This window comes from Diabrotica undecimpunctata, chromosome 6, assembly GCF_040954645.1.
Source record: "Diabrotica undecimpunctata isolate CICGRU chromosome 6, icDiaUnde3, whole genome shotgun sequence".
Classification (NCBI taxonomy): domain Eukaryota; kingdom Metazoa; phylum Arthropoda; class Insecta; order Coleoptera; family Chrysomelidae; genus Diabrotica; species Diabrotica undecimpunctata.
This window is the reverse complement of record NC_092808.1, coordinates 82959858-82983980: the sequence shown is the minus strand read 5'-3', so window position 1 is coordinate 82983980 and position 24123 is coordinate 82959858. Positions and strand designations below refer to the sequence as shown.

Here is a 24123-nt window from a genome sequence, read left to right as displayed (position 1 = left end):
GACGCTAAGTAGACACTAAGAAACTCTTGTAAGAAACTAGGTGAATTGTTAAAAATTGTGAATACTGGAGTAATGCACAGTTATGCAGTAGCTCATACGTTGGAATATCTGCCTAATCAGAATTGCTGTGAAGCAACAGCAATTGCTAATATTATGTGCATTGAAGTTAAAACGTAGTTCTAATACCCGAAGCACTAATAATAGAACGACACCTTAGGAGAATGATGGCTAAGAAATATTAAATTACTGTTTAGGGATATTGGACAAATTACAATTCTTGAGCATTCAGAGAAAGTGTTCGATATGAAATTAAATTCTACTGAAGATAGTGCTAACAAACCAGCAAGAAATTCATGAGTGTGAGGAAATCACTTTTAATGTCAGTTACTCTTAAGAGCAACTTTCTGTTGGATGGATAAAAAATCACAACTATAAACACTACAGTTATACAACCTACAAACCCAGAACATACTGAAGAATTCTCGAATATCATAAAACATGTTCATAACTGGATATCTACTGGGCTACACGGCCCATATTCCCTACTAAGGGAACAAGTCAAGTACTGCCCAATTACTTGTTCCAACTTTGTACAAATTGGTCACGTGTCCTGTAGCCAACACTGTGCACAAAACAATATCATAGAGCTTCCACAAATGAGATGCGCCAAGGATTCTATGGACTGCAAAGAACAACTTGACTCAACTCGGACATACACCAAGAAAAAGAATATTTTACTGCCTATGTTTATTAACTCAAAAAAGCCTTTGATTAAATGTGCATTAACAGCTTATAAATAGTATCAGAATATGTAAAGTCGATAATAAAATTGCGACCTTTTTAAAATAGATCATGACGGATTGGAAGACTGAAATTTATCTTCAAATACCACAAGAAAACTATATCGAAACTGAAAATAAACCAATTAACTGGGGCCTATTACAAGGAGACTTGTTCAGTCTACTGTAGTTCTCTCAAGCGATAAACCGTCTATGTCGGCTACTGAACAAGACGGATTCTGGCTTAAGCATCAAAAATAATAAAACATAGTGACGTTTAGAAGATTAATTAGCTGTTACATATGTATAATCTGAAATTAATGGCTTCCACTCTAAATCACCTACAGCAGATGCTAAACACTGTAAAAACTTTCTCTAATCACATTAGTATGCACTTAGAACTAGACAAGTGTCGTACTCTTAATATGGTCAGAGGAAACATTTAGCCTATAAGTTTCGATATGTAAAATTTCCATAAGTGAACAAATACCTTGAAGTAAAGCAAACGCAAAAAATTACAATGTCCACATGAAAATCGATTTAACTTCAGAGAGCAGGCAGCTACATCGTTCACATCTAAAATTCATTAAAATTTTAATCAACATTCCAATAATTGCATTTAAATTTCATCTTTTTTATTTTGCTTCTGTTTTCGTTTTTGCCAACCAGCCCACTAGCATCTAACATTTTATAACTTCCTTACTAATCACCCAATAACACATACCATACCTCAATTTGTCCACCTCCTCATTTTATTTCTTTCTATTCATCATACCCCTTCTTCTTTCACCATCTTATCCCATGGCAGTTTCTTATTTCTCGTCCTCCTGCCAGTTCTTGTATGACTCACTTCTTCACATATTCTTTCCTCATGTCTCCTACTTCTTGGGGTCACCTTACTTGTCTTTGTACTGTTCTTCACCATAATTCTTCAACTTTAATCTTTAAACTTAAACTTCATCACTAAAATTAACCTCCATCAGTCCTCTTCACGCATCCATTCGACACTTTCAGTCTGTGGACTCCATTACCACCTATACTACATAAGTCAATCTAATCCCCTCACAGTTAACTCAACATATAGTCTCTATTATTTCATTCTTTCTCTAATACATATTCACACACATATCATTTTGTCTGGTTTTCCATTTACATACTTAATTATCTAACTTTGTCCATGCAGTTCACAACAACTTAGTATCCAATTTATTCTTGCTGCTGTATATTACTCAACCAACATTTTACATTTCCTCTTTCCTATATTAATACTTTCATTCATTCTTTCTCAGCTTCATTTATATTCATTTTAACATACTTCACAATACGGTATATTATATTAACACTATCAAAACTACAATATAATAATATTTAGAATATCATATTCTGTTATCATATTATCTCATAAAATTTTTTAATAGGCTTATTCATTTTACTAATTAAAAATTTTTAAACTCTCACACAGATTTACACACCAGGTCTCTTACCGTTGTTAGGCAACCACATTACCCAAATTTAAAAATAATAAAAAAAATTTAATTTCAATTTCATTGGATTTCAATCTTTTAATCATTTTAATCTTTTAATCATTTCAATCATTTTAATCTTTTTATATATACTTATTTTTTATATCATTTCTTACACTATTATGTGGATAGTACCACATCAATTTCTTTCATTTTCTACTAATTCCACTAATTTAATAACTCACTTGTTGTTTTTTCAATAATAGAGATTTGCAGATTTAAGGCAATACATTTTATCATTTAAACAAATTTAATTTTAACTAAAGGTTCATTAATAAGATATTAGGTATTATTACAAAAAAATAAAATTTTATAATTTTTACAAATTACATTAGTCGCGGAACACACCCATACCTCGTCATGTTTAGCTGTCTTCTTAAATTATATTCCTGTCACGTCAGCCAGTTGGTCTGTGTCGTTTTAACTGACAAGAACCACGTGTTAAAAACCGAGCACGGAGACATGTAGCTCCTCAAGTATTAAATTTTATCCAATGTCATCGACCTAGTGTCACCATATAATTTAATTTTGGAAAGACGTAAACCCATATATGGATGTCATAGCCACAAATTCATTGTTACCTTCAACTACATAAGGCTCTGAGGATGATCTGATTAGATCGAAAACGTTATGCTAGTGTATAAGTTTTGACGACACTTGTAAAAGTTTTAACTATATGTTTTTATATACCTAAATACAATTGTGAAGTGTTTTAACTTCTCTATGTTTTTTAAACGATGGTATTCAGCCAACTACTGGAATTTTCCCATTAAATTTTTTTAAACATGTTAGGTTATAAGTTTAGTATATAAATAACAATGAAGTGCATGTGGTGAACACATAATTTACTGATCACATTCCTGTTTGAGACCTTTATTTGTGATAATTGTTATTATTTCATCGCCTAATTTTATTTGCACCTGTTTTTTTTTTATATAGTTTTGTGATATCAGAAAGACAGTGTTAGATTTAATTTCGATGCAGGGCATCCGCAAGCAGCTTATACGTATTTCTACCTCATTAGGTATCATCAGAGCGATATATGCAGTTGCTCAGAGTAACTGCAATATATTCAATAAATAGCGAAAATATAGTGATGTATCGAATATCATTTTTTAAACATTCATTAATACGAATGCTAATATCTGCTACCGATAATCGCGAATGCGAATGAGAATGCGAATATTCAGTTTTTTTAAATTTTATTCTATTTTTGTTATGTTTTCTAAATTTATGGGGAGCAGTTCAGAACGTATGCGCAAAATTTCTGGCCAATGCGTTTTAAATGCATTATTTTTTTTTTTTTTTTTTCGAATAATAGAAAAACTAATAAATATTTTTAAAAAATTTAAACGCAGAAGCTTACATTATTACAATGAGCTAAAAGTCTCTTAGAATAAACAAAAAGTTTCTTTTGAATGAGATATTTGAAATTAAAAATCACTCTAAATTTTCTGTTCTTTTTCACCGCTGCAACTTATTAAAATAAACATACAAGTTTTCAGGTACTTTCGTTCTTCGGTAATGGAAGCTTTTATTGTGCGTTTAAATCTTTCAAAAATAATAGTTTTCTCAAGATTCGAAAAAAATTATTGTATTTAAAACACATTGACATGAAATGCATTCATTTTTTTTCGAATTCTGAGAAAACTAAATAAGTTTTTTTAAAAAAATTAACCGCAGAATGAAATATTACATTATTACCGAGGACCGAAAGAAGGAACCAAAAAGTTTCTTTTGAGAGAGAAATTTGAAATTAAAAATCACACTAAGTTTTCTCAGACTTTGGGCTCTCGGTAATAATGCAATCTTTCATTCTAGGTTTAAATTTTTCAAAAATACTTATTAGTTTTCTCAGGATTCGAAAAAAATAAATGCATATCGGCTCGAAATTTTGCGCCCACACCCTTAATTGATATATAGTGTTCAATCAATCTGAATCTTAAGCTTTATTACATAATGCCAAATAATAAAATAAAGTAGTGAAGGCTAATAATGTGATTATATGAGGTTAAGCAACAAAAACAGTGAGAAGTGAATAGATTTTGATTTTATTAACCTAATATTATCTTCAAATTATTTATTTTTTCGATTTATTATTTATTTTCATATTCGCAAAACATTCTCACAAAATTTTGCAAATTCAAGTGCGAATGAGAAAATGCAAGAGTATGCGAATATTCGCGAACGAGAATAAGAATATTCATTAAAACGTTAAAAATCAGACTCACCGAAAATTAATTGATTTCAATACTTTCCCCAAAGTAGTCTTCTTTAGATCAGGGATATGAGGATTTCCAGAAATTTTCCGCATAATTTTTTTAATTGTTGGAAGCTTATTCTTCAAGAAGAAACTATGAACTATCCGACAAATCATATTCTTATGCTCATCTGTAACTGTATCGAGAACTTTGTTTCCTCTATGATATGCTTTTGGTGGTCTAAATTCGCCATTATTTTTACGATGTTCTTGTAAAACATTATACACTGATACTGATAACTTGGTGACACCTAAAATTTAAAAATATAATTAATATTATTGTTGACATAATAATGTTACCTGTAGCCTCAGCAGCGAATTTTACAATATTTCCCTGTTTTGCTAATTCTTTTGATGCTTTTTTATAAGTGTTCATTATTACACCTTTTCCTCGACAATTAATGTCTTTTTTCTGATCTTTTTCTTGGAAGTGAAACAGTGTTTACATCCATATTTAATAAACGTAACACACAATTAATAACAATCGTTAATAAACCTAACCCACACAATAATACAAATTAATATACGTACGCGTAATCACTGCAAACAATTTTTAGCACTACCTGTTTGCCTAAAAAAAATCACCAGCCAGCGGAAGTGAAACACAAATAATGACAGTTACTTAGAAGGTCTAGTTTCGTACGACCTGCTGATGCTTGCACTAAGTGATCATGCGACTTTAGTTTCAGTTCTTAAACGGTCCGAGTATAAGTTAGCCCAAGCTTTTTTTATTTTTGCTATATTTGCTATTGTCATTAGAAACCCATTTCAAGTTTGGCACAGCTTTACCTACGTCAAGAATTTTTCTACCAACTACATATTTCATATCATAACTGGGTTCTAATAATAATAATCTTATTAACAATATTGACTGAAAAGAATTTTTATTAAATAACTGGTTTTCCCCACCCTATTTTGCACCAGGACTGGTATAGTATTACTACTGTGGCCCAAAATCGATTTTGTTTAGGAATAAAAATGATCTGGCAGTACAAATTATGATTTGTAGTAACGACTAAGGTTGTGATGATGTTTGTTTCAGCATATGTTCCGTGTTTTGGTCGTAAGAGTTCTACTAAAAGGTGCATTCTATCTTAATTTTTTTGCGCCAAATTACGTCAGAGTTAGATTTTCTGCACAGAAGTGCCAGTATTTCCTCTTTATTTTTGGTGAGATCCTCTACGTTGTAGGTGAACACGACAGGGAGTGTTTTGAAAAGAACCCTTTACCGTCGTTCAGCAGCGCTTGTGCTTTTTTGTTCGAAAAGATTAGCTTTCTACTTCGAGACGTTTCCAGGGGACGCGAGCTACATTTTTAGGTATCAGAAATTTAGAACAGAAATAAGAGATTGTCTTAGATTATCAACAGCATCAGTACAAATTAGAAAAGCATAAGAGTATTTGGCAATTTACGGTAATGTCTTGTGGTCGATGTACATTTGAAAGGCTAATGGAGGCAGTTTTAAGAGAGTTGATATGGCTAATGTATTTGGTTTACTTGGTTGACGGAATTGTGGCTGAAAAATCATTCCAAGATTCCAAGAAGCTGTGGGAAGCGTTTGAACGATTTCGTGCAGCTAATTTAAAAGTTAGATACTTAGGCTATACTGTATTCAGTAATGGTGTAACAATTTACCCTGATAAAACTAAAGCAATTCAAGAATGACCAGTATCCAAAGATAAATATGACATTAGAAGTTTCCTTGGCTTACAGACAAATACCGACGTATTGACAACATATTTACTAATATGGCAGTCTTTGATATACCTCAACGAATAAGGCAAAGAATATATGAAATGATGAGTGTCCAAAAGCTTTCGACGAACTGCATCAAAAGCTCTTACCAGTGCATCGATATTAATCTACCCAAAACAAAAAGACAAATTCATTTTGGATACGGATGCTAGCAACACTGCCATGTTATCGGTCCATCTTGAATCTTGTCAACAGATTCAAGATGAACAAGAAAAATTTACGGTTCACTTCAGCAAAGACTTATCGAAACCAAAAAGAAACTATTAGGTTTCCTTAAGAGAACTTCTAGTGGTGAAGGCATGTAAATATTTTCACAATTATCTGTATGCTCGAAAGTTTCTTCTCCAAACTGGTCATATAGTTCTGAAATAGCTTCTACAATTTCGTAACCCAGGCCAAATGGCAAGATAGCTGCAGTGATTATGAGAATGCCATTATGACATCGTGTACAAGAATATTATTTGATTATGGCGGTTGTTTTTATACACGAATATTATTAATATTTGAATAATATTAATTGTTAATAATTATAATATTTGTCAACTGGTATTAGTCTGGTAGTGAGAGTGCCTTCATTGAAAATTAGTGACGCAGTATTAGTGTATTATTAGAAAATGTTAATTTCTAATATGTTAGGCTGCGAAATATAAGTCGGAAAATGGACTTAACTATTCCATATGTTGTATTTTCATTATGACTTTGTATAAACAACATTTTCTTAGTGCTTGTCGACCAGAGATAAATAAATCTTTTCTGAAGGTTTCAATTTATTATAAGTTAAACCATTTTCAAAACTGGAATTCAATTTGATTACTGTATCCTTTAAAGTCATTCGAGGGAACACTTATTTTCTATTAAAATGTATTCTATCTTATGAAATATTCATGTGCCGACTAACTATTATAATGTTACGAACATGCTCTCGGCATGACACAGGTAACGGTTGCATTGCATCTCTAATACCCTTCTCGAAGTTTCGCGGTGTATCGAGTGCGAGAGAGAATAACCGGTCACGTAGGCGAATTAGAGGTGGGACTACGTCAGAATATTCTCGAACATAATACTTTTGGTATATATAGGTAACAATGTTAGAAGTAGAGTTAGTTGTTAAGATACTACCGAACTGTAAAGTTATAAATAAATGTAATTATATAAATTCGAACCGCTCGTTTTATTTAATCTCGCTACAGTTAGTGTTACGGTGTGAGTAAAAAAAAATAAATTCAGCAGTGACTTTTGAAAAAGACTTCTGAACTTTTGAAAAGTATTATTCGTCGGGAACATCTGCGTAGTGATCTTTGTATAAAAGAGCATTTAAAAAGTACGTGTGTGCCTGACCAAAGATGCTGCTAGTACAACTTACAGTAAAACAGTTGCGTGAGCAGCTAGAAGAACGCGATGAAGATTGCAGCGGGTCCAAGAAAATCCTCCAAGAACGACTGAAGAATGTTCTTAACAAGAATGGAGATGACCCAGAGACATTCCATTTTCAGTCAGCAGAAGAAGCAGTTTTAATGAAGATCGAAGAGAGTTCCAGAAAAAAGAAATTTGAAAACGTCTCTCAAATGATAGAAGAAACTTCTAAAAAAACTGATGATAAATTCGAGACTGTTTCCAAAAGATTCGATGAAACATCTCAAATGATAGAAGAATCTTCTAAAAAAAAAATGATGATAAACTAGAGAACGTTTCCAAAAGATTCGATGAGAAATTCGAAAATGTATCTCGACGACTTGACGAGAAATTTGAAAATGTTTCTCAAATGATGGAAGAAACTTCTAAAAAGAACAATGAAAAATTTGAAGAAGTTTCTAATACCTTCGATCAGATACAGAAAAATGTAAACAACGTAGAAGAGAAGATCAAACAATTAGAGACCATGATAACTAACACGAAAGTGCTACCACCAATTAATACGGTAGCTTTAGATCCGGTAGTGAAAGAAGAATCAGCTAGAGACGAAATGACACATCATATGAGATTCAAATTGCCACCATTTGATGGAAAGTCCTCTTGGTCCATATACCTTAGACAATTTGAAGCTATTGCGACAGCCAATCATTGGACAGAACAAGAAAAAGCTGTTTCCTTAACTGCTGCTTTACGAGGTGATGCTGCGGATATCCTAAGATCGATTCCTAAGGGTCAAGAAAAATGTTACCAGACCTTGTTCACTCGACTAGACAAACGTTACGGAGATGCCCATCTACAACAAGTCTACAAGGCGCAACTAAGAAGTAGAATTCAACGAGCAAGTGAAAATTTGCAAGAGTTTGAAGCAGATGTTGCTCGTATAGTGCGGTTGGTACCAGATAACATTTTGGAAGAAATTGCTGTAGATACCTTCGTCAATGGGTTAAAAGAAAGTGAATTACAGAAAGCTTTATGACTAGCAAGGCCGAAAGTTCTGGATGAAGCGCTCGCTATTGCCTTGAAACATGAAACAGCTAGTCAAACTTCACGGAGCCATCGAGTAAGAACCATCGAAGAAGGCGACGAACCAAACGATGAACGTCTGGAAGAAATGGTACGAAAAGTAGTTCGTAACACGATGCCGAAGAGACGCGAGCCCAGATGTTGGAATTGTGGTGACGTAGGTCACATTCGCCGTAATTGCAAGAAAATGATACAACAGTCGGAAAACTAGAACGGGTCGACACCAAGGAGCAACTGCCGACCTCGAGAAACACAGCCCCCATAGTAACTGTGAACATTACGTCCTCAGGTGGAATTCATAACTTGTACATCGAGGGTCGTATCAATAATAAATGTAGATCGTTTTTGGTAGATACAGGTGCAAAGAGAACTATTGCACGGCCAGAAGTAGTACGAGGCCATCTTAAATTATCGCCTGCAACAGTAAAGCTTAGAACAGCAACTGCTGAGATAATTAATACATATGGCGAGGCTAATATGTCAATATCCATTGGCCAGACCACAGTAAAACATGGAGTATTAATTGCAGATATCTCCGACGAGTTCATATTGGGGATGGATTTACTAAGGAAAGTTAGGGCTGTATTGAATGTCAAAGATGGAGTTCTCGAGATCAGTGGTGAAGAGTTGCCGTTTCATGAAGACAAAGAAGATGTTATCGGCTTAATAACTACTTGTGACGTAACAATACCCGGTAATAGTGAGAAACTTTTGATGACCAGACCTGATGGTTACTGCCGAGAGGGAAGTTTAAGGATGGTCGAAGATGTGAATAATTCCGAGTTCCTAACGGCAAAAGCTTTGGTGAGAATTCGAGATGTCGTTCCTGTAAGAATTATGAATTTAAAGGGAACTGCTATTAAGTTGAGTAAAAGAACTTTGATCGGACAGTGTATTCCCGTGGCTTCGATTTGTTCCATGAATACTAATGAGAAACCGTCGAAATCTAAGTATCCAAAGGAGCTTGTTGAGACGATGAGTAAAACGTGCCAAGATCTTGATGATGAACGAACTAAAAAAGTGAAGTCTATGCTGATAGAATTTCAAGATGTTTTTGCCATGGATAAGAAGGATAATGGCAAAACAAGCATAGTAAAGCATAAAATTAATACCGGAGACGCTCAGCCAATCAGACAACAACCTAGACGACTTCCATTTGCGAAGAGAGATGAAGCCCAAGACATCATCAAAGATATGAACAAACAAGGGGTAATTGAACCATCAAATAGTCCATAGACATCACCAGTAGTGCTAGTTAAGAAGAAATATGGTTCAACACGTTTTTGTATTGACTACTGACAGCTCAATGCGGTAACTAAAAAAGATAGTTATCCTTTGCCCAGAATAGACGATACTTTGGATACACTTTCTGGTTCTCGTTGGTTCTCCACACTCGATCTGAAAAGTGGATATTGGCAAGTAGACATGGAGCCAGCTGATCGTGAAAAAACCGCGTTCTCGATAGGATCAGGGCTTTGGCAGTTCACAGTTATGCCCTTTGGTTTATGTAATGCCCCGGCCACATTTGAAAGATTAATGGAGGCAGTTTTAAGAGGTCTAACATGGAAAACATGCCTGGTTTATTTGGATGATGTAATTGTAGTTGGAAGATCCTTCGATGAACATGCCAATAATCTGACAGAAGTCTTTCAACGATTGCGGGCAGCGAATTTGAAGTTAAGTCCAAAGAAATGTCACTTGTTTCGACGAGAAGTGAAGTACTTGGGACATATTGTAGCAAGTAATGGTGTAACAGCTGATCCTGAAAAACTTGCAGCAATTAAGAATTGGCCTGTACCAAGAGATAAACACGAAATTAGAAGTTTTCTTGGACTATGTACATATTACCGACGTTTTGTCAAAGGATTTGCCAACATCTCCAAGCCATTAACAAAGTTGACAGAAGAAGGCAAAGAATATACATGGAGCGAAGAGTGTCAAAGAGCTTTCGAACACTTACAAACGGCTCTGACCAGCGCACCGATTTTAAACTACCCTAGGCAGGCAGGAAAATTTGTGTTGGACACCGATGCAAGCAACACTGCAATAGGAGCTGTTCTTTCCCAAATCCAAGATGGACAGGAGAAAGTCATCGCTTACTTTAGCAAAGTCTTTTCAAAACCAGAAAGAAACTATTGCGTTACCAGGAGAGAATTGCTAGGCGTAGTGAAGGCTTGTGGGCATTTCCATAAATACTTGTATGGTAGAGTTTCTTCTTCGTACGGACCAAGCTGCTCTAAAATGGCTCTTACAATTTCGTAATCCAGAAGGCCAGATGGCAAGATGGTTAGAACGATTACAAGAATATAATTACGAGATCGAACACAGGGCTGGCAGAGTTCATTCAAATGCTAATGCCCTTTCTAGACGGCCATGCAGTGCAAATTGTAATCACTGTCTTAAATTAGAAGAACGACTTTGCCCCGTGAGACGAACCACCGTCATTAATGATCAATGGCAACCTCAACAACTACAAGACGCTCAAGCAGATGATCCATGTATAAAAAGAGTATTGGATTGGATGCGTCGAAGTGAGAGACCTTCTTGGCAAGACATTAGTGCATGTAGTCCCGAAGTCAAGTGTTACTGGAGCCAATGGAATTGCCTAGTGCTGAAAGATGATCTTCTGTATAGAACCTTTGAGAACGATGATGGTACAAAAACTAAGCTTCAGTTGATTGTATAAGACAAGAGTAAGAGTAGCAATCGACATTGCAGGTCCGCTTCCAGAGACAAATGATGGAAATAAATATATCCTGGTAGCCATGGATTATTTTACGAAATGGACTGAGGCCTATGCGATACCAAATCAAGAAGCTGCTACCGTTGCAGAGGTACTTATTAAAGAATTCTTTAGCCGATTTGGTGTTCCCTTGGAAATCCACTCCGACCAAGGGCGAAACTTCGAGTCAACCCTTTTCCAAAACGTTTGTAAATTGATTGGTGTCAATAAGACCAGAACGACACCCCTGCATCCTCAATCAGATGGAATGGTCGAGAGAATGAACCGAACAATGGGTAAACACCTGTCCAAGGTTGTATCAGAACATCAAAGAGATTGGGACCAGCACATTCATTTATTCCTAATGGACTACCGCTCAGCCGTGAATGAAACTACAGGCCAGACTCCAACCTGCCTGATGTTAGGTCGTGAAATTCGTTTACCCTGCGACCTAGAGTTTGGCTGCAGACCTTCCGAAGAACATGTTGCAAGCGAAGATTGTGTCGACCGCCTGAAGTTAAGAATGAACAACATTCATGAACTTGCCCGACAACACATCCAGATAGCCAGTGACAGAATGAAAGATCAATATGATTCTCGATGCAAGAGTGAAAGCTATGAAGTAGGTGATCTTGTTTGGCTTTATAATCCACAACGTCGTCGAGGCTTGTCTCCCAAATTGCAAAGACAATGGGAAGGTCCATATGAAATTAAAAAGAAAATAAATGACGTAATATACCGAATTAAGAAGTTGCCGAAAGGTAAACCAAAATTAGTTCACATAAATCGTCTTGCACCATATGCTGGCTCAAATGAAACAGAAGAAGCACGAACCCTTCAACATGAGATCAAAGATGAGCGGCGACCAAGCTTTAATGAATTTATGTCAAATTACGCAGAGAGAAAGAGTGCTAGATTCGGCGTGACCACAGAAGTTCAGCAGGATCTTTTTAGTGTTCCGCATAGCGTCTCTCTAGCCCACTGTGTTGCCCAAGATCTTGAGATGACTAAAGGAATCTCATCCGTATTTTATAAGAAATTCGGTCCTTTGGACGAGTTAAAAAACCAGCAGCCTAAAGTTGGAAGAGTACTGAGATTAGAAGATGGTTCTCGATCTTTGCTGTATATGGTGACCAGGAAGTCGTATACAGACAGGGCAAGCTACGAGGATATATGGCGTGCTCTAACTAATTTGAAGAAAATTGTGTGCAATTACGACATCAAGAATTTGGCCTTACCCAAGATAGGCCATGCACTAGATAATCTGGACTGGAAGATTGTCAGAAGCATGCTTGAAGTAATCTTCCGAGAAACCGGCGTACGAATTACTGTGTGTTGCATTAACCCGATGAGATCGTATCCTTCAAAGTCAGTAGACTGTTATTTCTTTCTAAAGGGTTCATGCAGAGCTGGAGAGTCCTGTAGATTCCGCCATCCTGTGCCTACATATAGAGTTGCTGATCGGGACGATCAGATTTAAGAGGGGAGCAGTGTTACGAACATGCTCTCGGCATGGCCCAGGTAACGGTTGCATTGCATCTCTAATACCCTTCTCGAAGCTTCGCGGTGTATCGAGTGCGAGAGAGAATAACCGGTCACGTAGGCGAATTAGAGGTGGGACTACGTCAGAATATTCTCGAACATAATACTTTTGGTATATATAGGTAACAATGTTAGAAGTAGAGTTAGTTGTTGAGATACTACCGAACTGTAAAGTTATAAATAAATGTAATTATATAAATTCGAACCGCTCGTTTTATTTAATCTCGCTACAATAAGATAAGATTTGTTTTCATACTCCATTACTAGGTATAGTAAGGGGCTCATAAATATTGTATCTAATTGTTAATCTAGTAATACTGATTTTATGTTAATTTTTTATGTATTTACTTTGTCAAAGGTAGACAAAATATGTTTAACCTCAGCGATAAATATATTTTGTTCCTTTCATTAATTTTTATGTGATATCACGCCACGTCATGTAACAATGGGGCTTGAAAAAAAAATGACTTATATTATAAACCAACCCCTGACGATGTGCATCTGGAGGACGAGCCGTAATATGATCTTCAAACCCAAACGTATGGCATTTCGAGAGTCCTGACCAAGATGGACCAGTGACCTGAGTGGTCTGACCGTTTTGTATACATTTTTAGTAAAACATCGTATTATATGTTTGGCTATTCCACGTATTAATATGTTATACTAACGATTTTTTAAACTTTTCTACTGTGTTTACATAATATTATAAACACATTTGATACACCTTTTTATCAATTTGTTTTACGTTACTTACTTACTCCGTGGCGTTTCGGTCTTGTACAATAGCAAGGGGAGGCAATACACGATATTAGTCATTGAAATTCCATCGATGTTTTACCACGTTCTGTATTTTTCATTTTTTCTTTCGTATGTCTGTTTCAACAATTTGGTTTGTTTTCTGTTTTTCAATAAAAACAAACATTGATGACAAATAAAAAATACATTAGCCTAAAAAAAAGGTTATTACTGCAACAGATGCAAAAATATTCAAGAAACTTGAAATTTTCAAGGTGACCCGGATTTTATGATCGCGAGTGTAGTTTTCCGCCGAGAAATTGCACAGATGTATTTGCGGAAATATGGAGTACCGCCTAGACGTCCTGGTAAGGCTTCAGTCAGCGGGAATAGTCTGTCCATGAATAGAGTGTCCGACAATCTACGATATGACAAAATTGACCATCTTGTTGTTCCAGTTCCTAACGGCAAAAGACGTAGGTGTGCAGGAGAAGGATGTTCTTCTGTGATACGTACACAGTGTAAAAAATGTAATTTAGGACTTTGCATTGAGTGTTTTGAAATTTTTCATACACAGTAGTAAATACATAATGTATATATGTGTGGTCGGCGGACAAAAGCAGACAAGTCAAAATTTGAGTTTTTTCAGGAAGCGAAAAAAACTGTTTTAAAATTAAACGCATAAATAAATGTAGCTTTTATTGGTTAAAATGATGTATATAACATACATGTATTACAGTACAAATTAAAAACAACAAAAATGTTAAATATTTTGGATTTTGATTGACTTGTCCAGTTAGGCACGTCTCTCTTTATTGACTTATAAGGTACAAATAAAGTGCTAATTTTAAAATAAAAAAAGAACATAAATATTACCTGTTACGAAGTAAACATTAAAAATACAATATTAAAAGAACAAAAGCATCAAGTTTGAATTTAATTTATTTCTTCATCATCACTACTTACAATATCGGGGTGCGTATTTTGAGTTGTAGCATTAGTATGCAAGCCTTGATAAAAACTGTGAAATAAGGTAGGAATTAGAGGTAGTAGCGAGATAATGTCTGCTTTTTTCTCTCTAGAAATAGGGACTGGTTGATTTGTTATAATTGCAACTTCCGACGGTAGTTGGCCCCCTCTTCTGTTGAAATCAATAATCTTAAATGGGTCTTCTCTATTAAGGCTGTCTTTGAATTGAACGATTGCCAAGTCTTTCGTATATCGAAGCCATCTTTTGTCCAGCCATCGGAACTGACAACCATCAGTGTCTTTATTCCTTAGTACCATGCAACCTTTAAGTAAAGATGAGAAATCAAAAAAGTCTGTTTGTGACATTTCCATAACAGTGAATTTAGAGCTGCTTGAACGTACAAGTTGCATCCAATCATAAGGGTGAAATATTTGAATTTCAGTTTTCTTCTTTTTTTCTCAATTATACTATGATCAGTATCTCCTTCCAAGTGACTGTGGCCTGGTACCATGAACTTATGATCTATTAGCTTAATATTAGATGAGGATCTATGCAGAACCCACGTAAACATGGCTGATACATGAGAATTACGGTTTTGTCCCCCACATGTGTCTGAATAATAAATTACATGTTCTGTCTCAGGTGGTACGATCGTTTGCAGGTGTTTGTACAGACAAGATGCTATCTGATTTGCTCCTCTGCCTGCAACAGATTCATACCACATGTAACAAACAGCTTTTCCTGTACTGTTATCATGAACCGTCAAATTAAACGTCCACAACTGTCTCTTATAAAATGCAACCGATGACTTTAAATCTGGAGTTGGTAAACACTGTTGTAGGTCGAAAGTGTATGTCCTTAAATGTGGAACAGTTTTGGCAGGTTCTGTATCTTTCCTTTTTTCATCATATGCTTTATCAGCTTCCATTTGGTGGGATTTGTGGTCTGAAGAGATTTTTTCCTTCTGGTCGTCTGTACAAATTTTTAATTGCATAATAAATTTGTCGCAGGTAAAACATGTATCAAGTTTTGGCTTTTTAAATCCAAGGTTGAGCTTTTTAAATTCCTGTGAATAAATTTTGATAGATTTGGGAGCAGTTGTGGACTGTTTGAACAATTCGTACATTTTTTGTAAAGTTAGGTGACATGGTAAGTACTTTTTCGAAGTGTGCTTTCGTGAATAGTGACTTTCGTACAGTGGACTTCGATTCAAGTGAGTATTCAGGATTGAGGATAACATTTTTAGGTGCTCCTTGTTGGACACGTGATGGACCAGCTGAAATAAAACAAAAACTTTAAATAATTTAAAAAAATATTGTTACCTATTTCACTATTATGTATGTATGAGCAACTATTAGGTATGCAGTGGTTTAGTAGAACATAATACCGTTATTACTAATACAGTAATACATATGTAATAATATGACATTATTCATATTGCAAAATATTTTTCTGATTCTAAAGAATGATTCAAATAGTATTTAATTTACAATACAAAGCATTATCTACATTTATTAAAATAAAAAATATCACTCACCTTTATCTAAAAGCGTTTTTGTTGAAAGTTCTACACATAGTTTACCTCTGCCTGGCTTCATTTTTAAATCACCCACTTTCAAACTCAGAATAGCTATTAATTTTATGTATGTATTTTGCTTTGATAAAAGATTTTGATGAGATGTGCATACTTACACATTTCACACGGTGTACGATTAACGAAAACATTGAAAGAGATAAGCAACGTGAGAAACGCAATGCAATCAATACCCAAATTACAAATTAAATAAATCATTCACATAATATCCTGTTTCATGACTCCCTCAGTCCTTTCGCTAGCCAGCAATTTCACTGATAACTGTACCTAATCAGTTAAGTCAAACTTTTGGTTAGGTATACGCCGATCTAAACCAGATAAAAGGACTTGATTGGTTAAGTTCATCTCTAAAATGGATAAAATTGTGAGTATGGAAAAGATCACCATCTGATATGGAACCACAGGTATAACATTTGACTTGTCTGTTTTATTCCAGCGGTAGATAATTTTTTTTTAAGTTATTTTAATAAATAATACAATTTTCTCAAAAATTGACTTGTCTGCTTTTGTCCGCCGACCACACATATATAGGTAACTTCCCTGTGTGACCATATGGTCACAGCGTTTTTTTCTTATGTTTATTTAAAAAAAAATTAATAAAAACATATTTGTACGTTTATTTAGTTTCATTCCATTGTCATCTGCAGTTATATTTATGAAAAAATATATTTATTGATATTCTGGTAGAAAATGGGTTAAACTTACAGAAAGCACAGTAAAATTGAAAAGCTCATCTTTGACATTTAACTCAAAAACAGTAACAGAAATATTTTCATTATTTTTTTCGCGTTTATGTTAACTGCATATTATAGTACTGATAAAATGGCCCAAGCGACACAAGTCTGGTCGTTCTTCCTAACATTAATAGTGTTAGATAACTTTTGAAGCGAAACTTCTATACTGGCGTTGTATTACTTTTTTCTCTATAGTAAAATACTAAAGCGAGCGCCACGGAAGTTTCTAGTCATCATATATTTATTCTAAGCAGGTTTAAATTAAAAACGGCATGAAAAATAACTAACAAAATACAGACTAAAGGAGAAGTAAAAATTATTTGTCAATAAAAGATTCGATTAGTAAAGATTGTTAAAATTTAAAAGCCATAAATGTCATCCAATTAATAACAATATTGAACCATCTGTTTAAATTTTTTACACACTTCTCGTTTTAAAATAATTTCATATAAATGCAATTATTATTTTCAAACATATTATTTAGTTCATATAGTAATTAAATTTACTATCAAATAATATTTATTCATATTTTATTATAATTTAATAATTCGTTTGAATTTGACGGGTCTGTCAGAATATCAGAAGTAAACAACGTATGCTTTGTTTAATACATCAACAGGTGGCGTTAGGAGCTAACATAATAACTCATTAAATAATTTAAATATAATATAATTTGTTTAAAATATAATTCATAGATTAATAATAAAATTACTTTATTCAATTTCAAAAACATTTAAATTTTAAAAATATAGAAAAAGTAAAAAGCTCGTGCTAGTCTACTGTACCGCCTACTGTAACATTTTTTTTTTGTTTACTAAAGGAATACTCCACGGATATTTGGAGGATCATCGCTTGAATCAGATCCATGAATGACGGTCTTAATCATTTACTCGTACATACCATTACATTCAGTTTCATAATTCAATCCTCAGTATCAATATAACGCAATTTATTTCGATTTAATGGGAATGTTTGTAACATAGTCAAAATGAAATTCATATATGCAGGTTTTAGAGAGTAATAATACCGCCATTCCACTATGAATAAATGAACATCCTATATGAAAAATGTACTTACAGTTATTTATTAAATTTGCACGATTTCAAATGACGCTGCTGGATTTGGCTTTGGCTTTCCCGTGCTCACCAGGCCTTTGAACACGATAATTTAGTTTTCTATCTTCAATTGCTGGATGTAGCCCTCTATCACACGCTTTTCCAGAAACACAACAACTTCCTCTAATTCTAGGAGTACCGATTGCCCAAATATTTTAAGCGGTTTGTCTAATTCTAGTTGTTGCAATGCAATTTTCTTATGGGTTTCGGTTTAATTTTTTCCATCTGAAATAATTGTTAATGTAAGTTTATAATGGTACAATTACACACACCTACATATTTAAAGGAACAACCATAGAATCTGAATATTTTCTCTCTAATCTATATATTGTTAATATTGTTTAGATAATCTCATAATAGGAATAATAAGTATTTTGAATTTATATTAAAATGGTAGTACGATGTCAAACCTGTTTAAGAAGAAATAAAACACCAAGATGACATCCTGAAACAAAATACGGATTTTAAACAAAATAACTTTATTGCACAAATTGAACTTAAATGATTTTTGTGTGCATTTTTTTGGTTTTAATAGCGTGTGTTTCCCCAACGAGCCCTTACAACTGCAATCATTCGTCTTCTCAACTTCTGATAAGGCTATCGATCAGTTTTTAAGGCAGTCTCTCCTATTGCTCAATCAAAACAATTGTTACTGCCTCTGTTTTGAATAGCAGGAACCTGTGCCCTAAGTTTTCTTCCTTGTCCATGTCCCACACATACTTTATCGGGTTTAGGTCTGGGTAACACACTGGCTAATTTATTGTTGTTATACCTATTTGTAATAAGAAGTCTCTTAAACAGCGTGCGACGTGTGGGCGTGCATTATACTGCATTAAAATAAAATTTTCTACAACTTATGATGCAATAGAGCAGAACAGTTTATGCGATAAGTCGCAAAGTTTGATAACGCCAAACAGACATTTTACAGTCGTAGAAATAGTTTCAATATAAGATGTCAAGCTGCTGGTTTGGCGTTATAAAATGGTTGAATACGGAAACTGAAAAACTGAATAGACCAAATAGAACCATGCTAACTAAATACCGCATGAACCACCCCAAATCATACATCCATCGCATGACACTGCCACGCACACAAAGAGGGAGAATAACGGGATGTTTTGGAAATATCACCCACTACTTAAAGACAAAAAAAAAACAGCAAAAAAACAAAGAATAAAATATATAGAGCAGCAATTAGAGCGGTGATATCATATGGAGCGGAAGTGATGTGTCTTACGAAAAAAGATGAAGAAAAACTAAGAATTATTGAAAGAAAAATTATGAGAAAACACGGCCCAATAAAGACAGAATAAGGAGAATATAGAAGACTAATGTAGCATGAAATAAGAAATAAAACTATAACCGAAGGGGAAGAGATAGTAAAATTTATTATTGCACAAAGACTGAGATGGTTTGGGCACATACAAAGAAGAGAAGAAGACGCACTAATTAGAATTCCCACTAAGATATTAAATAATACCAGATCATTTAATTTCTAACTATCAACAAAAATGTAATATATGATGATAAGTATGAATTTAAAGGTAGTACGATATTCACAGATATTGCCGCCTAAGTATCTACATAATTTCTTTATCGATGACAGTGTTTAGATAACATAATTCATTTTTCAATAATATGTGTGTATGGAACCTTATTTTTCTAATAATATGTTCCTGAAAAGGCGTAATTTTGATTATTTGGTAAACCTACGAGTACATTTTACGTCGCAAAAAATTAAACAAAAATCATTAAAACATGTTTGTTAATAAATTCACTGTATGAATATCATATATTATATTCCGATTGACACAGCAGAGCAGTAAAATATTATACATACAGATGTTGTAGCAGATATCTTCGCTTACTTGGTCTACTATAGTAATAAAGTTACCAGCATTAAATTGTAAAGCGTATTTCATAAAATTACTGTCTACACAACTTGACTACTCAGCCAATGGATATAACGATAGAAAACTGTAATTTATGTTAGGGTTGGAAAATATTACAGAGTCATCATGTAGAAATCTACAATTAAGTTAAACAATTTACCACAGCAGCATGCCGCAGTAGAGCCATCTCTAGGATCAGAAACAAATATAGGGTGCAGATCAGCCTTAATGTACGCTCACTTATGGTGGTTCCACGAACAGTTTGCAGCAGGTTTTTCTCCCTTGCTCCCTTTTTACATACTCTCAACGACTTACAAAACAGTGGACGGTTGATGGTGATTTACCAAACATTGCAGCAACTTCCCTGTACGTTCGACGATTTTCCCTAGCAATATCGGTCGGTATTTAATCACCCACTTTTACTTGCTCTTTGCAATAAGAACACCACTGATTAAAACAAATCAAAAGAAAAATCACTTCCATCAAACTCAAATAAATTACCTTAATTAAATACAATTTATTGTGAGAAGGAGCATTCAAAGCTACCTAGATATAGTCTATAAAATAGAAATATAAAGAAATACGTTGAATTAATAACTTGTTCCTTTAAATTTGCCGGTGTGTGTATTTTACTAAAATTTTAGAAAATCAGTTTTCTGAGTTCAAAAGCTACGTCACCAGATTACGTTATAAACGATGACACAGTAACTGGCAATTACTTGCTACAGTATAGATTCTATTATTAAAAATTACAGGTTTTTAAAGTAAATTAAAATAAAATTGCAACTTCAAAATTATAGTTATATAAGAGGATGAATTACGTACGAGTTTCTACAGCTTGTAATATAGGGTAAACGTGGAAAAGAACAGAAACGAAACTCATACTTTACGAATGTACAAAGGAAAAACTGAAACGAAAAAGCATTTCGCGGAATTGAAAAAAGAATACGGATGAATTCAATCAAATATGCTACTGTGTAGATTGCAGATCTTTGATGTAACATTGCATCATCTTCTATATATATTATATTATGTATATATATATATATATATATGTATATATATATATATATATATATATATATATATATATAAATGAATGTTTGTCTGTATGTCTTTTATAGAATCGTAAACTATGCATTTGATCATATTAGCAAAGTTGATACGCCCAATTTTCGACAGATGGCGACACTGTTTTTACAACGTATATATTGCCGTAACAGTTCGTGCTGATTTTAATTGAAACAAAAACAGCGAACGAATGATGACGTTTCGAGTTGTGGATGACAAGAATTTATGTAAATTGTGAAATTCATGTCCGGTTCACATTGAACTGACAATGGTGTGCGTAGTTGTATATTTGAGAGCGTTTTTCGAATAGTTTTCGACACATTTTTCACGTCGTTTCTGTACAATTATGCCTCTAAATTGACAACCAATTGGCCGATCTATACCTAAAGCACGGAAGAAAAGAGCATTACGAGCCTCAGAATCAGACGAGTAACGGGCATAAAGGCTGGAAAATCTTCGAGTACATTCCGCTAAGACCCGTTCGTCTGAATCATCTTAACAACGAGAAGTAAGGTGAGAAACTGATTAATTACGTACTACTCATGCCCGTTTGTTTGAGACAACTGAACAACAGGAAAGAAAGCTGCAAAATGTTCGAATAAGCACCGCCAGATCAAGACGAACTCTCATTCGAAGATTGAAACCAAACTACTCCTATATATTCGATTGAATTAAACCGAGTTGCGTTCTGAAGAGCACATTCATTTACTAGACGCAATTGTTAATGATGGTAACGTGAATCCAAACGAATTGGGACGAATGGTCATATTAACGTCTACATTTACGATGAATCCACGGCACACGCATGAATACGCCCAAGATGCGATGACATACGTTCGCGCAATTACATCTACATGCAATCCAACATGGAGAAATTAAAAAACTTCTGTTAGCTGGACAATCATGTTTGGACCGCCATGACATTGCCACACGCGTATTTAAACAAAAACTGAAATCTTTTGATGGATTTTATTATCAAGCATCACTGTTTTGGAGAGACACGCTGCTGGATCTATTCCATTGAATGGCAGAAAAGAGAATTGTCGCATGCTCAAATTTTGATTTGGTTAGTCAACAGAATTAGGCCAAATCAAATTGACCAAATCATCTCAGCAGAAATTTTTCGAAATGAGCAAAATCAATAAAATTAATTGAATATTGTTGTAATAACTTTTCTTCAAATTTATTTTAGTTGGTGCCGTGGCAACGCGCCTAAAGAGAAACATGGACCAGAACGCAAACGAAACTTAACTTAAAAATGTACACAAGATCAGAAATGAAAAGGCATTTACCGGCATTGAAAGAAGAATACGGATAAATACTATCAGATATGCTACTGTGTGGATTGCAGGTCTTTAAGGTAACAATGCAACAGCAAAAACAAAAATGATGACAAAAGACATTTAAATCATAAAAAGCTGAAACTACAAAATCGTACTAATATAATAGAATGTATTACGTACAAGTTTCTCCAGTTCGTAATAGAAGGTAAACGTAAACCAGGACGCAAAAGAAACTCATAACTCAAGAATGTACACAAGAAGACCTGAAACGAAAAAGCATTTACCGGAAAAGAAGAATACGGATAAATACTATCAGATATCCTACTGTGTAGATTGCGGGTAAAACAAAAGAAGGCAAAAGACTTCTTAACAAAAATAACAAATAATTAAATAAATCATATTTACGATTGTACATATTTTGTAAGCTTCTAAACTAAACATATTTTAAAGGAGAAAATAATATTCAAACAATAAATACAAAATAAAAAAGTACTTACAGATTTTTCAGTTGTTGTTCGTCAATCGGTTTTAAATCAGGCCTAACTTTATCTAATTTAGGTTTTTTAAGTTGAACATTTTGATGAATTTTTAGATTTTTCGGCATTTTTTTACTATTTTCTTACTATTTTTAATTGAATTTTCTTCAAAGACTGAAAAAAAACCGATAAAAATTAGGTTCCTACAAAATTTCACTTTATTAATAACGGAATTTCATATTTATTTAGAGAACTAAGGTATGAGTTAAACGGCGTTATAATTGATTCCGTACGAAATGTCAATTTAATTTCAACTTTGAAAAACTATTTATATCTTAATGAAAATCAGAGTAAACTATTACAAAATGCTGGTTGGTTTCCAAAAGGAGATAAACATTTAATTAATAACCATGGGAATTTTAATGTATGCATACATTAAATATGCAAGATGATATTGATGCTATTATTGCTACAGATGAAACAGAAAAACCAAAAATTGAAATTAATAAATTTTATTGGAATGTATCTCAAATTTTACCCAATATTAGCGAACAATCGCGATTAAACAAAATAGTTCGTAGTAACATGGAACTACCTATTAAATTTAGAAGTTGGTAATTGGTTGAGTATCCAAATTTAAATAATTCAACAGGTCATACTTGGCCAGTAAAAACAACTATAAAGCTAGAAAATCCTCGACATATTGTAGTAGCTTTCATGACGGTCGAAAAGGAAAAATGTTGAAAGATATGAATAATTTCATCACTGCAATCTAACAAATATTCTTATAGGCCATTATCGACAGGCGAGTAAAACTGCGGTTTTGTGGCTCGTCGGCAAAGCTCGTCAGTGTATCATTGCAATACCGCAGTTTTATATACCTACGAGCCTGGCTCGCGGCTCGTCAGTTTGTTTTATTTTTTACTTGGCTCGTCTGAACACAATATGTTAGCTGTGGACGGTTGACAATGACCGTTTTGCTCGCTAGTCGATCAGCACCAACGAGCCGCGAGTAAAACCGTCGTTCTTAAAACTGCGGTATTATGGCTCGCAAGTCGATCACCCACTTATGTTTCTTAATTCTGAGCGATATCCTTATCAAGATCTCAACTTAGATTTTGACACTTACCGATTCGCAACTTTGTATGAAATGTTTGCCAATTTCCAAGAATCTTATTATCACATTCAAACTAATCAAACAATATTCAGAACAGAAGAATTTAAAAAGAATGCCCC

General features: G+C 34.1%; 1 long non-coding RNA gene across 8 annotated transcripts in view; it reads right to left on the bottom strand.

Moving 5' to 3' along the window:
- The window catches only part of LOC140443516 (uncharacterized), a 55246-nt gene that overhangs the window by 10264 nt on the left and 20859 nt on the right, over positions 1-24123 (bottom strand). For 6 of the 8 annotated variants that reach the window (XR_011951223.1, XR_011951222.1, XR_011951225.1 and 3 more), the window contains 3 exons: positions 22909-23061; positions 18128-18390; positions 4534-4813 (listed from right to left, as the gene is read on the bottom strand). This is a non-coding gene — a long non-coding RNA (uncharacterized lncRNA). Of the gene's footprint in view, positions 1-4533; positions 4814-13771; positions 13966-18127; positions 18391-22908; positions 23062-24123 lie in introns of all 8 variants that reach the window. The other 2 variants (XR_011951224.1, XR_011951226.1) reach the window with 2 other exon arrangements.